At 40.7% G+C, this 15,763-nt stretch overlaps 1 non-coding gene across 1 annotated transcript; it reads right to left on the reverse strand.

Moving 5' to 3' along the window:
* Positions 1-11,834: 11,834 nt before the first annotated feature.
* LOC130942342 (small nucleolar RNA R71) lies at positions 11,835-11,942 on the reverse strand. The gene has a single exon (XR_009070916.1). It is a non-coding gene; the product is annotated as a small nucleolar RNA R71 (small nucleolar RNA).
* Positions 11,943-15,763: the final 3,821 nt, after the last annotated feature.

The raw sequence follows: 15,763 nt of genomic DNA on the forward strand, positions 1-15,763 counted from the left end.
ATTTTCAGAATAGACCATATTAGATATATTCTATTATGGTCTATCTGAATTTTCGAAAATGTCATTGGACCATTCTGCAGGTGGATCTATTCACCTGAAGAAAACGCCAGAAGAGGCTCAAGAACTCATTGACATGGTTGCAAATAACCAATTCATGTACACTTCTGAGAGGAATTTCGTAAATAATGGGATGCCTCAGAAGAAAGGAGTTCTTAAAATTGATGCTCTGAATGCCATATTGGCTCAGAACAAAGTGTTGACTCAGCAGGTCAACATGATTTCTCAAAGTCTGAATGGATGGCAAAATGCATCCAACAGTACTAAAGAGGCAGCTTCTGAAGAAGCTTATGATCCTGAGAACCCTGCAATGGCAGAGGTTAATTACATGGGTGAACCTTATAGAAACACCTATAATTCATCATGGAGAAATCATCCAAATTTCTCATGGAAGGATCAACAAAAGCCTCAATAAGGCTTTAACAATGGTGGACGCAATAGGCTGAGCAATAGCAAGCCTTTTCCATCATCTTCTCAGCAACAGACAAAAAATTCTGAACAAAACACTTCTAATTTAGCCAATCTAGTCTCTGATCTGTCAAAGGCCACTTTCAATTTCATGAGTGAAACAAGATCCTCCATCAGAAATCTGGAGCCACAAGTGGGCCAGCTGAGTAAGAAAGTCATTGAAATTCCTCCCAGTATTCTCCCAAGCAATACAGAAGAGAATCCAAAAGGAGAATGCAAGGCCATTGATGTAATCAACATGGCCAAATGCACAAGGGAGGAGGAGGACGAAAATCCTAGTGAGGAAGACCTCCTGGGACGTCCCTCAAGCAAGAAGGAGTTTCCTATTAAGGATCCAAAGGAATCTGAGGCTCATATAGAGACCATAGAGATTCTATCAAATCTCCTTCTACCATTCATGAGCTCTGAAGACTATTCTTCCTCTGATGAGGATGAAGATGTGACTGGAGAGCAAGTTGCTCAATATTTAGGAGCTATCATGAAGCTGAATGCCAAGTTATTTGGTAATAAGACTTGGGAAAGTGAACCTCCCTTACTCATTAATGAACTAAATACCTGGATTCAGCAGATTTTACCTCAAAAGAGACAATATCCTGGCAAGTTCTTAATACCCTATACAATAGGCACCATGACCTTTGAAAAAGCTCTATGTGATCTGGGGTCAGGGATAAATCTTATGCCACTCTCTGTAATGGAAAAGCTGGGGATCATTGAGGTACAACCTGCCTTGTTCTTATTACAATTGGCAGACAAGTCATTGAGACAAGCTTATGGAATAGTAGAGGACGTGTTAGTAAAGGTTAAAGGCCTTTACATCCCTGCTGATTTCATAATCTTAGACACTAGGAAGGAAGAGGATGAGTGCATCATCCTTGGAAGACCTTTCCTAGCCACAGCAGGAGCTGTGATAGATGTCAACAGAGGTGAATTAGTCCTTCAATTGAATGGGGACTACCTTGTGTTTAAGGCACATGGCCATCCCTCTGTGACAAAAGAGAGTAAGCATGAAGAGCTTCTCTCAGTTCAGAGTCAAGAAGAGCCCCCACAGTCAAACTCTAAGTTTGGTGTTGGGAGGCCACAACCAAACTCTAAGTTTGGTGTTAAGACCCCCATATCCAAACTCTAAGTTTGGTGTTGGGACTATACAACATTGACCTGATCACCTTGTGGCTCCATGAGAGCCCACTATCAAGCTATTGACATTAAAGAAGTGCTTGTTGGGAGGCAACCCAATTTTATCTAATTTTTATTTTATTTTATTTTATTTTATTGTTATTTTGTGTTTTATTAGGTACATGATCATGTGGAGTCACAAAAAAAATATAAAAAATTAAAAACAGAATCAAAAATAGCAGAAGAAAAATCACACCCTGGAGGAAGCACAGACTGGCGTTCAACGCCAGTAAGGAGCATCTGGCTGGCGTTCAACGCCAGAACAGAGCATGAATCTGGCGCTGAATGCCAGAACCAAGCAACATTCTGGCGTTTGAATGCCAGGAATGTGCCTTGAGGAAAGCTGGCGCTGAACGCCAGTAACAAGCATGAAACTGGCATTCAACACCAAAAACATGCTACATATGGGCGTTGAATGCCCAGAACATGCTTTACATGGGCATTGAACGCCCAGAACGTGCATCGCCTCGGCGTTTAAACGCCAGAATGGTATGCAAAGGCATTTTACATGCCTATTTGGTGCGGGGATGGAATTCCTTGGCACCTCAGGACCTGTGGACCCCACAGGATCACCTCAGGATCTATGGACCCCACGGGATCCCCACCTAACATATTCCCACCTTACCTCCTAATCCTATTTACACTCTCCCCCATGTCACACTTCCCAAAACCCTTCACCAATCACCTCAATCTCTCTTCCCCATCACCTCTTCACCACTCACATCCATCCACTCTTCCCCATAAACCCCACCTACCTTCAAAAATTCAAAAATCTTTCCCACCCAAACCCACCCCTAAAATGGCCGAACCTACCCTCTCCCCTTTCCCTATATAAACCCCTCCATTCTACTTCATTTTCACACAACACAAATCCCCTCTTCTTCCCCTTGGCCGAAACACCATCTCTCCCTCTCCTCCATATTTTTTTCTTCTTCTTCTTCTTCTCTTCTTTCTTCTCTTGCTCGAGGGCGAGCAATATTTTAAGTTTGGTGTGGTAAAAGCATAAAGCTTTTTTTTTGTTTTTCCATTACCATCAATGGCACCTAAGGCCGGAGAATCCTCTAGAAAAGGAAAAGGGAAGACAAAAGCTTCCACCTCCGAGTCATGGGAGATGGAAAGATTCATCTCCAAAAGCCATCAAGACCACTTCTATGATGTTGTGGCAAAGAAGAAGGTGATCCCTGAGGTCCCTTTCAAGCTCAAGAAAAATGAGTATCCGAAAATCCGACATGAGATCCGAAGAAAAGGTTGGGAAGTCCTAACCAACCCCATGCAACAAGTCGGAATCTTAATGGTTCAAGAGTTCTATGCCAATGCATGGATCACTTGGAACCATGATCAAAGTATGAACCCGAGTCCAAAGAATTATCTCACAATGGTTCGGGGGAAATACTTAAATTTTAGTCCGGAGAATGTGAGATTGGCGTTCCACTTGCCCATGATGCAAGAAGATGAACGCCCCTACACTAGAAGGGTCAACTTTAATCAAAGGTTGGACCATGTCCTTATGGACATATGTGTGGAAGGAGCTCAATGGAAGAGAGACTCCAAAGGCAAGCCAGTCCAACTAAGAAGACTGGACCTCAAGCCTGTGGCAAGAGGATGGTTGGAGTTCATTCAACGCTCCATCATTCCCACTAGCAACCGATCTGAAGTTACTGTGGATCGGGCCATCATGATTCATAGCATCATGATTGGAGAGGAAGTAGAAGTTCATGAAGTCATCTCCAATGAATTCTACAAAATAGCCGAAAAGCCCTCCACCATGGCAAGGCTAGCTTTTCCTCACCTTATTTGCCATCTATGTTACTCAGTTGGAGTTATCATAGAAGGAGACATCTCCATTGAAGAGGATAAGCCCATCACCAAGAAGAGGATGGAGCAAGCAAAGAGAGACCTCCACGGTTCTCAAGAGATGCATGAGGAAGCTCATCATCAAGAAATCCCTGAGATGCCTCAAGGATGCACTTCCTCCCAACAACTATTGGGAACAACTCAACACTTCCTTAGAAGATTTGAGCCACAATGTGGAACAATTAAGGTGGAACATCATGAGCACTCCATCATTCTCCATGAAATAAGAGAAGACCAAAGAGCAATGAGGGAGGAGCAACAAAGGCAAGGAATGGACTATAAGAGCTTAAGGACATTGTTGGTCCTTCAAGAAGAAGACGCTACTAAGGTGGACTCATTCCTTGTTCTTATTTCTTTCTGTTTTTTTCGGTTTCTATGTTTTGTTTATCTATGTTTGTGTCTCTACTTCATAATCATTAGTATGTAGTAACCATGTCTTAAAGCTATGAATAAAATCCATTAATCCTTCACCTCTCTTAATGAAATATGCTTTAATTCAAAAGAACAAGAAGTACATGAATTTCGAATTTATCCTTGAATTTAGTTTAATTATATGATGTGGTGACAATACTTTTGTTTTCTGAATGAATGATTGAACAGTGCATATTTTTGATATTGTTGTTTGAATGTTAAAACTGTTGGCTCTGAAAGAATGATGAACAAAGAGAAATGTTATTGATGATCTGAAAAATCATGAAATTGATTCTTGAAGCAAGAAAAAGCAGTGAAAAACAAAAGCTTGCGGAAAAAAATGGCGAAAAAAATATATATAGAAAGAAAAAGAAAAAGCAAGCAGAAAAAGCCAATAGCCCTTAAAACCAAAAGGCAAGGGTAAAAAGGATCCAAAGCAAAAGAGTGTGCTTAAGAGCTCTGGACCTCTAACTGGGGACTCTAGCAAAGCTGAGTCACAATCTGAAAAGGTTCACCCAGTTATGTGTCTGTGGCATTTATGTATCAGGTGGTAATACTGGAAAAACAAAGTGCTTAGGGCCACGGCCAAGACTCATAAGTAGCTGTGTTCAAGAATCAACATGCTTAACTAGGAAAGTCAATAACACTATCCAAAATTCTGAGTTCCTAGAGACGCCAATCACTCTAAACTTCAAAAGAAAAAGTGAGATGCCAAAACTATTCAGAAGCAAAAAGCTACAAGTCCCGCTCATTTAATTAGAATTAATATTCATTGATATTTTGGAATTTATAGTATATTCTCTTCTTTTTATCCTATTTGATTTTCAGTTGCTTGGGGACAAGCAACAATTAGTTGGTGTTGTGATGAGCAGATAATTATACGCTTTTGGCATTGTTTTAGGTAGTTTTTAGTAAGTTCAAGCTACTTTTAGGGATGTTTTCATTAGTTTTTATGTTAAATTCACATTTCTGGACTTTACTATGAGTTTGTGTGTTTTTCTGTGATTTCAGGTAATTTCTGGCTGAAATTGAGGGACTTGAGCAAAACTCTGATAGGAGGCTAACAAAAGGACTGCTGATGCTGTTGGATTTTGACCTCCCTACACTCGAAATGGATTTTCTGGAGCTACCGAACTCCAACTGGCGCGCTCTCAACGGCGTTGGAAAGTAGACATCCAGAGCTTTCGAGCAATATATAATAGTCCATATTTTATTTGGGAATTGATGACGTAAAGTGGCGCTCAACGCCAAGTACATGCTGTTGTCTGGAGTTAAACGCCAGAAACACGTCATAACCCGGAGTTGAACGCCAGAAATACGCTATAACTCGGCGTTCAACTCCAATAAAAGCCTCAGCTCGTGGATAGATCAAGCTCAGCCCAAGCATACACCAAGTGGGCCTCGGAAGTGGATTTATGCATCAATTACTTACTCATGTAAACCCTAGTAGCTAGTCTAGTATATATAGGACATTTAACTATTGTATTAGTCGTCTTTTGACCACGTTTAATCTTTGGTCTCAGTTTTGTTTTATTCTTCATCTTAGGAGGCCATTGATCACGTTTTAGGGGGCTAGCCATTCGGCCATGCCTGAACCTTTCACTTATGTATTTTCAACGGTGGAGTTTCTGCACACCATAGATTAAGGGTGTGGAGCTCTGCTGTACCTCAAGTTTCAATACAATTACCATTACTTTCTATTCAATTCTCTTTTATTCTTATTCCAAGATATACGTTGCGCTTCAAACTTGATGAATGTGATGATCCGTGACACTCATAATCATTCTCACCTATGAACGCGTGTGACTGACAACCACTTCCGTTCTACTTTAGGCCGGGCGCATATCTCTTAGATTCCCCAATAGAATCTTCGTGGTATAAGCTAGATAGATGGCGGCATTCATGGGGATCCGGAAAGTCTAACCTTGTCTGTGGTATTCCGAGTAGGATCCCGGGAATCCGGAAAGTCTAACCTTGTCTGTGGTATTCCGAGTAGGATTCCGGTATTGAATGACTGTGACGAGCTTCAAACTCCTGAAGGCTGGGCGTTAGTGACAGACACAAAAGAATCAAGGGATTCTATTCCAACCTGATTGAAAACCGACAGATGATTAGCCGTGCCGTGACAGAGCATTTGGACCATTTTCACTGAGAGGATGGGATGTAGCCATCAACAAGGGTGATGCCTCCAGACGATTTGCCGTGCAGTGACAGTGCATAGGACCATTTTCCCGAGAGGATAAAAAGTAGCCATTGAAGACGGTGATGCCCTACATACAGCTTGCCATGGAAAGGAGTAAGAAATATTGGATGAAAGCATTAGGAAAACAGATATTCGAAAGGATTCTAGCATCTCCACACGCCTATCTGAAATTCTCACTATTGATTTACATAAGTATTTCTATCCTATTTTATTTTCCATTCATTATTAATTTTCGAACTCATCATAAACCATTTAATCTGCCTAACTGAGATTTACAAGGTGACCATAGCTTGCTTCATACCAACAATCTCTGTGGGATCGACCCTTACTCACGTAAGGTATTACTTGGATGACCCAGTACACTTGCTGGTTAAGTTGAACGGAGTTATGATCACACCAGGGATTATTAAGATCCCAATTCATCACACCATGATCTCTTTGGGGTATTTTTGATTTCATACAACTAGAAAGAGACCAACTTTTAGGATCACAATTTCATCCACCACCTGGCTCACGCGACCGCGTGAAATGGAAGAAATCAGAGTGACGCATTCGCGTGCCTGACGTGACCGCACGGATTGGAAGCTGCATGAACGACGCGAATGCGTAGATGACGCGCACGCGTGGTACGAAAAACACTGAGTGACGCGATCGCGTGGACGACGCAGCAGTGTGACGTGCGCGATCTGTAGAAATTACAGAATACGCTGAAGACGATTTTAGGCCGCGTTTTGACCTAGATTTTGGCCCAGGAACGTAGATTAAAGTCAGGGAACATGCAGAGACTCAATACTTCAGATCAGATCATAATTCATTTTTCATAATTTAGATGTAGCTTTTAGAGAGAGAGGTTCTCTCATCTCTCTTAGGATTAAGATTTCTTTTAGTCATTAGGATTGTTTCTTCGTACCAAGTTCAATAATTTATGTTTCTCTTCTATTTTTGTTTACTCTGAAGTTTTTATTTGTATTTGATTTATGTTGCCCAATTGGCTTATGAATTTTTCCTTGTTAGAATTGACATCTCCATTCAATATAATTTCAGGTATTCCAGATATTTATGATTTTAATTTAGCTTTCCATATTCTTGGATCTGGTTGATTAATTGGTAACTCTTGAGTTATCAAATTCATCGTGATTGATAATTGTTATTCTTGCTGATTAATTTAGATTCCTATAACTCTAGTCTTTCCTTAAGGAGTTGACTAGGACTTTAGGTGTTAAATTGATTTGTCCACTTAACTTACCTTCATAGTTAGAGGTTGACTTAGTGGTAGCAGAAATATAATTCTCATCACCATTGATAAGGATAACTAGGATAGGACTTCCAGTTATCATACCTTGCCAAGAGTTTTATTAGTTATTAATTTATTAATTCCAACAATTTATTTCTCTTGTTCAAAACCTTTTCAAAACCCAAAAACACTGTTTTGCATAACCAATAATAATTCATACTTCCTTGCAATTCCTTGAGAAGAGGACCCGAGGTTTGAATACTTCGGTTTATAAATTTTATTGGGTTTGTTACTTGTGACAACCAAATGTTTGTAAGAAAGGTTGATTGCTTGGTTTAGAAACTATACTTGCAACGAGAATTTATTATAACTTCTAAATCATCAATCTTCAGTTCTTCAAAATGGCACCGTTACCGAGGAATTGCAAACGTGTGCCTTATTATTGGTTATTGTAAATAATTTTTCAAAAAAAAATTTCAGATTTTTTTTTTAAAATTTTTTTATCTTATCTTATCTTATTTTTCAAAATTCATATCTTTTTCAAAATCTTATCTTATCTTTTTTTCAAAAATCATATCTTTTTCAAAATATTTTCTTATCTTTTTCAAAAATCATATCTTTTTCAAAATATTTTCTTTTTGTTAGTTTTTGTTTCTATTTTCTCCTACTACTATGAACTCTCACTGCTGTGGCTATAAAGTCTAGTTACAATTATGTTGCAGAAAGAGGAGACTATAATGACAACAAGCATCAAGGTTGGAAGAATCAAAGATGGGAGGAGCCACAAGGATTTGATCAACTGATGAGTGGATAGTTTGTACGCTTTTTGGCATTGTTTTTAGTATGTTTTTAGCATATTTAGTTTAGATTTTAGTATATTTTTATTAGTTTTTAGTTAAAATTCACTTTTCTGGACTTTACTATGAGTTTGTGTGTTTTTCTGTGATTTCAGGTATTTTCTGGCTGAAATTGAGGGACCTGAGCAAAAATCTGATTCAGAGACTGAAAAGGACTGCAGATGTTGTTGGATTCTGACCTCCCTGCACTTGAAGTAAATTTTCTGGAGCTACAGAAGCCTAATTGGCGCGCTCTCAACGGCGTTGGAAAGTAGACATCCTGGGCTTTCCAGCAATATATAATAGTCCATACTTTGTCCAAGATTTGATGGCCCAAATCGGCGTTCAAAGTCACCCTCAGAATTTCCAGCGTTAAACGCCGGAACTGGCACCAAAATGGGAGTTAAACGCCCAAACTGGCACAAAAGCTGCGTTTAACTCCAAGAAGAGTCTTACACAAAAAAATGCTTCATGCTCAGCCCAAGAACACCAAGTGGGCCCGGAAGTGGATTTTTATGTCATTTACTCATCTATGTACACCCTAGGTACTAGTTCTCTATATAGGACCTTTTACTATTGTATTTTCATCTTCGGATCTTTAGGAGCTTTGATCATGTTTTTATGATTGAACTCACTTTGGGAGGCTGGCCATTCGGCCATGCCTAGACCTTGTTTTATGTATTTTCAACGGTGGAGTTTCTACACACCATAGATTAAGGTTGGAGCTCTGCTGTACCTGAGTATTAATGCAATTACTATTGTTCTTCTATTCAATTCCGCTTGTTCTTTGTCCAAGATATCACTTGTTCTTCAACTTGATGAATGTGATGATCCGTGACACATCATCATCTCACCTATGAACGTGGACTGACAAACCACCTCCGTTCTACCTTAGATTGGGTGAATATCTCTTGGATTCCTGATACACGATGCATGGTTGATCGCTGACAACCGAGTGCTCGCCTGACAAACGAGCCAGCCATTCCGTGAGATCAGAGTCTTCGTGGTATAGGCAATAACTGATGGCGGCATTCAAGAGAATCCGGAAGGTCTAACTTTGTCTGTGGTATTCTGAGTAGGATTCAATGATTGAATGACTGTGACGTGCTTCAAACTCCTGAGGGCGGGGCGTTAGTGACAGACGCAAAGAATCAATGGATTCTATTCCGGCCTGATCGAGAACCGACAGATGGATAGCCGTGCCGTGACAGGGTGCGTTGAACATTTCCACTGAGAGGATGGGAGGTAGCCACTGACAACGGTGAAAACCCTTACATAAGCTTGCCATGGAAAGGAGTAAGAAGGATGGATGAAGACAGTAGGAAAGCAGAGAGACGGAAGGGAAAGATCTTCATACGCTTATCTGAAGCTCTCACCAATGATATACATAAGTATCTCTATCTTTATCTTTATGTTTTATTCATCATCTATACCCATTTGAGTCTGCCTTGACTAAGATTTACAAGGTGACCATAGCTTGCTTTCATACCAACAATCTCCGTGGGATCGACCTTACTCGCGTAAGGTTTATTACTTGGACGACCCAGTGCACTTGCTGGTAGTTGTGCGGAGTTATGATAGAGAGTTGAGATTGCAATGAGCGTACCATGTTGATGGCGCCATTGATGATCACAATTTCATGCACCAAGTTTTTGGCGCCGTTGTCGGGGATTGTTTTGTGTATGGACAACTGACGGTTCATCTTGTTGCTTAGATTAGTTATTTTTCTTTAGAGTTCTTAAGAATGAATTCTAGAGTTTCATGATGATCTGTTGAAATCTGGCTGGCTGAGAAGCCATGTCTAATCTTATTGGACCGAGGTTTCAACTAATCATCACAATAGCTTGTTGATTTCTATCAATCTTGCTATTGGAGCAATGATCTGCTAAGGCTTGGCTGGCCATTGGCCATGTCTAGTGTTTTGGACCGAAGCTTTCTTTGAAAGCTTGGTTGGCTGTGAAGCCATGTCTAATTCCTGGACCGGAGTCTTAGACTAGCATTGCAATGATTCCTGGAATCCAAATTGAGAATTCTGAAACCTTTATTTTCCATTCTCATATAATTTTCGAAAAAAGCACAAAAAAATTAAAAAATCATAAAAACCAAAAATATTTTATGTTTCTTGTTTGAGTCCAGTGTCTAATTTTAAGTTTGGTGTCTTGCATGCATTGTTTATTTGATCTTGGTTCTATTTTCAAGTCAATAGTACAGGGAACTGAAGATTCAAAACATGCAGCAGAGGAATTACACAGAAAAAGCTGGGCGTTCAAAACGCCCAGTGAAGAAGGACAGACTGGCGTTTAAACGCCAGCCAGGGTGCCTGGTTGGGCGTTTAACGCCCAAAAGGGTAGAGTTTTGGGCGTTAAATGCCAGAATGTGCACAATTCTGGGCGTTTAACGCCAGGATGGCACAAGAGGGAAGATTTTGTTTTTCAAATCAATTTTTTTTCAAGTTTTCAAAGTTTTTCAAAATCAAATCTTTTTCAAATCAAATCTTTTCAATCAAATCTTTTTCAAAATCAATCTCTTTCCTTTTTCAAAGATACTTGCTAACAATTAATGATTTGATTGAACATTTCAAGTATGCTGCCTTTTCTGTTGAGAAAGGTTTAATGTTTTGATCATATCTTTTCTTGTTAGGCAAGTCATTAATTTTTAAAAATCAAATCTTTTTAAAAATTGTTTTCCAATCATATCTTCTTAACCACATCTTTTTCAAAATGGTTTTCAATCATATCTTTTTGATTTCTAATTTCAAAATCTTTTTCAAAAATCACTTGATTTCTTTCCCACTTTTATTTTCGAAAATCAACTAGTGTTTTTCAAAATGTTTTCAAAATCCTTTACTTAATTTTCGAAAATTACTTCCCTTCTTCTCACATCCTTCTATTGATGGACTAACACTATTCCTTAATGCAAAATTCGAACTCCATCCTCTTTGATAAGTTCGAATTTTCTATTTCTGCCTTCTATTTTTTTGTTCCTCTGACACCTCAAGGAATCTCTATACTGTGACATAGAGGATTCCATATTTTCTTGTTCCCTTCTCCTTCATATGAGTAGGAACAAAGACAAAGGCATTCTTGTTGAAGCTGACCCTGAACCTGAAAGGACCTTGAAGCGAAAGCTAAGAGAAGCTAAAGCGCAACTCTCTGTTGAGGACCTGACCGAATTCTTCAAAGAAGAAGAACCCATGGCAGCTGAAAACAACAACAATGCCAACAATGCAAGGAAGGTGCTGGGTGACTTTACTGCACCTACTCCCGACTTCTATGGGAGAAGCATCTCTATCCCTGCCATTGGAGCAAACAACTTTGAGCTTAAGCCTCAATTAGTTTCTCTAATGCAACTGAATTGCAAGTTCCATGGACTTCCATTGGAAGATCCTCATCAGTTTTTAGCTGAATTCTTGCAAATCTGTGACACTGTCAAGACTAATGGGGTTGACCCTGAGGTCTACAGACTAATGCTATTCCCTTTTGCTGTAAGAGACAGAGCTAGGACATGGTTGGACTCACAACCTAAAGAAAGCCTGGACTCTTGGGAAAAGCTAGTCAATGCCTTCTTGGCAAAGTTCTTTCCACCTCAAAAATTGAGTAAGCTTAGAGTGGAAGTCCAAACCTTCAGACAGAAGGATGGTGAATCCCTCTATGAAGCTTGGGAAAGATACAAACAATTGATCAGAAAATGTCCTTCTGACATGCTTTCTGAATGGAGCATCATAGGTATTTTCTATGATGGTCTATCTGAACTGTCCAAGATGTCTTTGGATAGCTCTGCTGGAGGATCTCTTCATCTGAAGAAGACACCTACAGAGGCTCAAGAGCTAATTGAAATGGTTGCAAATAACCAATTCATGTACACTTCTGAAAGGAATCCTGTGAACAATGGGACTAGTCAGAAGAAAGGAGTTCTTGAGATTGACACTCTGAATGCCATTCTGGCTCAGAACAAGATATTGACTCAACAAGTCAATTTGATTTCTCAAAGTCTGTCTGGAATGCAAATACACCAAGCAGTACTAAGGATGCTTCATCTGAAGAAGAAGCTTATGATCCTGAGAACCCTTCAATGGAAGAGGTGAATTACCTGGGAGAACCCTATGGAAACACCTATAATTCTTCATGGAGAAATCACCCAAATTTCTCATGGAAGGATCAACAGAGACCTCAACAAGGTTTCAACAACATTAATGGTGGAAGAAACAGGTTTAATAGCAAGCCTTTTCCATCATCTTCTCAGCAACAGACAGAGAATTCTAAGCAGAACCCCTCTGACTTAGCAACCATGGTCTCTGATCTAGTCAAAACCACTCAAAGTTTTATGACTGAAACAAGGTCCTCCATTAGGAACTTGGAGGCACAAGTGGGACAGCTGAGCAAGAAAGTTACTGAACTCCCTCCTAGTACTCTCCCAAGCAATACAGAAGAAAATCCAAAAGGAGAGTGCAAGGCCATCAACATGGCCGAATTTGGAGAGGAAGGAGGGGCAGTGAACGCCACTGAGGAAGGCCTCAATGGACGTCCACTAGCCTCCACTGAGTTCCCTAATGAGGAACCATGGGAATCTGAGGCTCAAAATGAGACCATAGAGATTCCATTGGATTTACTTCTGCCATTCATGAGCTCTGATGAGTATTCCTCCTCTGAAGAGGATGAGTATGTCACTGAAGAGCAAGTTGCTAAATACCTTGGAGCAATCATGAAGCTAAATGACAAGTTATTTGGAAATGAGACTTGGGAGAACAAACCTCCTTTGCTCACCAAAGAACTGGATGACTTGTCTAGGCAGAAATTACCTCAAAAGAGACAAGATCCTGGGAAGTTTTCAATACCTTGTACCATAGGCACCATGACCTTCAAGAAGGCTCTGTGTGACTTAGGGTCAAGTGTAAACCTCATGCCTCTCTCTGTAATGGAGAAGCTAGGGATCTTTGAGGTACAAGCTGCAAGAATCTCACTAGAGATGGCAGACAATTTAAAGAAACAAGCTTATGGACTTGTAGAGGATGTTCTGGTGAAGATTGAAGACCATTACATCCCTGCTGATTTCATAGTCCTAGAGACTGGGAAGTGCATGGATGAATCTATCATCCTTGGCAGACCCTTCCTAGCCACAGCAAAGGCTGTGATTGATGTTGATGGAGGTGAACTGATCATTCAAGTGAATGAAAAATCCTATGTGTTTAAGGCTCAAGGATATCCCTCTATCACCATGGAGAGAAAGCATAAAGAGCTTCTCTCAAATCAGAGTCAAACAGAGCCCCCACAGTCAAACTCTAAGTTTGGTGTTGGGAGGCCACAACCAAACTCTAAGTTTGGTGTTGAACCCCCACATTCAAACTCTAAGTTTGGTGTTGGGAGGTTCCAACATTGCTCTGAGTATCTATGAGGGTCCACGAGAGCCCTCTGTCAAGCTACTGACATTAAAGAAGCGCTTGTTGGGAGGCAACCCAATGATTATATTTTATCTATTTTCCTTTGTTATTTTATGTTTTTTGTAGGTTGATGATCATAAGAAGTCACAAAATCAATTGAAAAAGCAAAAACAGAATGAAAAACAGGAAGAAAAATAGCACACCCTGGAGGAGAACTCGCTGGCGTTTAAACGCCAGTGAGGCTAGCAGTTGGGCGTTTAACGCCCAGTCTGGCACCATTCTGGGCGTTTAACGCCAGAAAGGGGCACCAGACTGGCGTTAAACGCCAGGAAAGGGCAAGAACCTGGCGTTAAACGCCAGAAATGGGCACCAGCCCGGCGTTTAATGCCAGAATTGGCTCAAAACGTGATTTTGCATGCCATTTGGTGCAGGGATGACTTTTCCTTGACACCTCAGGATCTGTGGGCCCCACAGGACCCCCACCAACCCCACCACCCTCTCTCTTCATCACCCATTCACCAATCACCTCAATACCTCTTCCCCAAAAACCCTTCACCTATCAAACCCCATCTTTCTCTTCACCACTCACATCCATCCTTCATAAACCCCACCTACCTCACCCTTCAAATTCAAACCACTTTCCCACCCAAACCCACCCATACATGACCGAACCATAAGCCCCCCTCTCCTATATAAACCCCTCTTCACCCCTTCATTTTCCCACAACCTAAACACCACTTCTCCCCCTCTTTGGCCGAACACAAAGCCATTCCCTTCTTCCTCATTTCTTCTTCTTCTACTCTCTTCTTTCTTCTTTTGCTCGAGGACGAGCAAACCTTTTAAGTTTGGTGTGGTAAAAGCATTGCTTTTTGTTTTTCCATAACCATTTATGGCATCCAAGGCCGGAAAAACCTCTAGAAAGAGGAAAGGGAAGGCAAAAGCTTCCACCTCCGAGTCATGGGAGATAGAGAGATTCATCTCAAGGGTGCATCAAGACCACTTCTATGAAGTTGTGGCCTTGAAGAAGGTGATCCCCGAGGTCCCTTTTTCACTCAAAAAGAGTGAATATCCGGAGATCCGACATGAGATCCGAAGAAGAGGTTGGGAAGTTCTCACCAACCCCATTCAACAAGTCGGAATCTTAATGGTTCAAGAGTTCTATGCCAATGCATGGATCACCAAGAACCATGATCAAAGTGTGAACCCGGATCCAAAGAATTGGCTTACTATGGTTCGGGGGAAATACTTAGATTTTAGTCCGGAAAATGTAAGGTTGGCATTCAACTTGCCTATGATGCAAGGAGATGAACATCCTTACACTAGAAGGGTCAACTTTGATCAAAGGTTGGACCAAGTCCTCACAGTCATATGTGAAGAGGGCGCCCAATGGAAGAGAGATTCAAGAGGGAAGCCGGTTCAATTAAGAAGGCATGACCTCAAGCCTGTGGCTAGAGGATGGTTGGAGTTTATCCAACGCTCAATCATTCCCACTAGCAACCGGTTCGAAGTTACTCTAGACCGAGCCATCATGATCCATAGCATCATGATTGGAGAAGAAGTAGAAGTTCATGAGGTTATTGCCCAAGAACTCTATAAGGTGGCGGACAAGTCCTCTACCTTAGCAAGGTTAGCCTTTCCTCACCTCATTTGTCACCTCTGTTATTCAGTTGGAGTTGACATAGAGGGAGACATCCCCATTGATGAGGACAAGCCCATCACTAAGAAGAGGATGGAGCAAACAAGAGACCCCTCTCATCATGAGATCCCTGAGATGCCTCAAGGGATGCACTTTCCTCCACAAGACTATTGGGAGCAACTAAACACCTCCCTAGGAGAATTGAGTTCCAACATGGGACAACTAAGGGTGGAGCATCAAGAACACTCCATCATCCTCCATGAAATTAGAGAAGAACAAAGAATCATGAGAGAGGAGCAACAAAGACAAGGAAGAGACATTGAGGAGCTCAAGCACTCCATAAGACCTTCAAGAGGAAGAACAAGCTGCCATCACTAAGGTGGACCCGTTCTTTAATCTCCTTGTTCTTTATTTTCTTGTTTTTCGAATTTTTAGTGCTTATGTTATCTATGTTTGTGTCTTATGATCATTAGTGTTTTAGTGTCTATGCCTTAAAGTTATGAATGTCCTATGA

Source organism: Arachis stenosperma, chromosome 7 (assembly GCF_014773155.1).
Source record: "Arachis stenosperma cultivar V10309 chromosome 7, arast.V10309.gnm1.PFL2, whole genome shotgun sequence".
NCBI lineage: Eukaryota > Viridiplantae > Streptophyta > Magnoliopsida > Fabales > Fabaceae > Arachis > Arachis stenosperma.